Source organism: Patiria miniata, unplaced genomic scaffold, assembly GCF_015706575.1.
Source record: "Patiria miniata isolate m_02_andy unplaced genomic scaffold, ASM1570657v1 HiC_scaffold_18, whole genome shotgun sequence".
NCBI lineage: Eukaryota > Metazoa > Echinodermata > Asteroidea > Valvatida > Asterinidae > Patiria > Patiria miniata.
This window is the reverse complement of record NW_024037056.1, coordinates 7,406,150-7,408,812: the sequence shown is the minus strand read 5'-3', so window position 1 is coordinate 7,408,812 and position 2,663 is coordinate 7,406,150.

The window sequence follows — 2,663 nt, the reverse complement described above, 5'->3', positions numbered from 1 at the left end:
GCTTGAAACAAAGGTCATGGGCCACTTCCTTCACAAGATTCTGTGAAGCTCATCAGCGTATCCCAGCGTTCTGTTTGTAACCATCAACCTCGATCCCATGGTGTCGATGCATTCACCATCTTATCTGAAATACCTTTGCCCTCAGTCAGTGTCACTACATTGTATAATTCAAATCTTTAAGGCCAAATAAAAAAAAAACATGTCTATCGTCCTCGCCCACTTCCTTTTTGGAGGCCGCCTCCTTTTTTTTCTTCTTTTTTTTTAAACGAAAAATGATAAATTTTAAACAGTGCCATCATGTTGGTCTCTTTGTCTGTTGCATCTAGCTGGTATGTCATTTCCCGAATCCAAGGACGTTTAACATGTTTTTTTTAATTTGGCTAACCCCGGTGAACCTCTAAATATCGTGTCTAATTAATGGATGTCATGACCGCAAGGAATACTTTTCGGACTCTTTATCGATGAATCGACGAAGAGTTAAGTCTCAGTATAGCTAGGCCTATAAATAATGCATCCGGTTTGCAACCTGCTGTCCGGCCGTACACTCGAAACCAGCCTAGCGGTGCTATTCTGCATTATGCAGCAACGCGGGTGGGGTGAGCGCAGCGGAATCCCCCCCTCCCCCCCCCCCCCCCCCCCCCCGACACACACACACACACACACCCATAATGTTTACGTTACATACCGAGTGTGGATATTCTTTTGTTTTCGTGCAAGAAAACTCTTTCAACCATTTTTTTCCCTATGATTCCTTACAGTGTTTCTTTTCTATTTGCTATAGACAAACCTTACCCCCAAATGCCTTTAAACCGGTTTTCCAGAGAGGGGGAAACACTGTGTGGACGTGGGCAAGTCCACACAGCGTCGCTGCTCCCTTTATTGTGGACCTCTTTTGTTCGGAAGTCCACACAGTGAATGTAATATCCCAGCTAACACATTCACGTTGTGACACGTTGCCAGAAGGTCAGGTTTTCGTTGCTGCAACGTGAGGAAAATGACGTTGCGGCAACGTAAAAATGTCGAATCGCTTGCGCGTTGCTACAACGTTATCACACAACGTTACAATGACGTTACCACAACGTAAAAGCAACATACATCACAACCTTTTTTTGGACGTGATTGTTACATGATTACAACCTTGGCGCCACGTTATTTGCGACCTAATTGACACATAACAGCAACCCTTACGAACGTTATTGCAACTTTGTTGACACGTCACTGCAACTTCATGGAAACGTCACTGCAACTTACTGGACATGTTAAAGCAACTTATTAGACACGTTAAAGCAACTTCATGGGCACGTTACTGCAACTTTATGGGCACGTTACTGAAATTTTTAATATGGGGACGCTACTGCCACTTTACGAGGATGTTGCTGCAACTTTGTGGGCAAGTTATTGCAACTTAATGGGACGTTTCTGCAAATTTAAAGGCACGTTGCTGCAACTTTGTGGACACGTTACAACAACTTAATGGACATGTTGCTGCAACATGGTGGTCACCTTGCTGCAGCCTACTGGGCATGTATGGAGAAATGTTTCTGAAAACGATAATTAAAACAATTAAACATACATGTATTTAACTTTTCTCTAATTTTATTAGAAAGTGTGTTCAGCAAAAACAACAACATGTAAAAATTACTAAAATGCGATCACTAAAATGGTGAGTGTAATTAATGCTCACTGCGAATAATTGAACATTTCAATATGCACATATTTCTGAGCTCTAAAGATCGGTTCATACTTCAAGTGAAAGCAAATTTTGAAATGTTGACGTCGAAAACATTTGACTCGAAATTCCCCAGAGTTAAATGTGGTTGACTCTTTTATTTTTCACATGTGTAGCGCTGGCGTTAATCATTGCCGTAACTTCAAAAAATAAATCTTGAAAGGGATACTTGAATATAGTTTGTTCGTGAAGATATATCTGTATTCAGGGAACTTTTTATAAAGCCCAAAACCCTGCATTTCAAAATATTGACATAACAACATGATTTTCTAATTACCTCCATGCAGATTGGATATTTGCCCAATCTAAGTTTTAGAGTAACATTCATATAATGGAACCTTTATCAGAAGATTATCCAGAAGTAGAAGTAATTGGATTCCTTGATCAGCAAGGTTGTCCATATGGCACTTCCCCAATGACACGAATCTGACAAGAAAATAAGAAAAGCGGAAAAAAAGGTATCAATTCAACATTATGAACTATTTACTATTTGCTGCCTTACGCTTAAACACTCCCTGCGTGTCACGCTGGCTCACTAGATGCGAAATGTAAAACTATCCAGATAGTGTCTGTCTTCTTAGTATACTTCAAGCAGAGCTGTGCCTGTGTTTCTACAATCTTTAACCCATGAGAGACGGGAATAAATAAACGAGCCTCCTGTTTCAAGTTGACCCTGAAGTCAAAGATTCAAGGATATTTCTCAAATTTAAAGGGTAACCAAAAATCATGTTTGAGAGTTAAAGCGCCACTTGTTTAACGCATTTTTATGTTCAAATGCATGTACGCAACGAACAAAAAGTTGGTTCTTCCCCAAGTTTATGGTTTTGGAAGTCGGCATTGCATTAGGTCTATGGTGCTCGTTTCAGAAGTGTATTTAAGGTGTTTGTCGCTGATAGCTTTGGACCAATCAATTTAGCGACTGCAATGGTTGGTT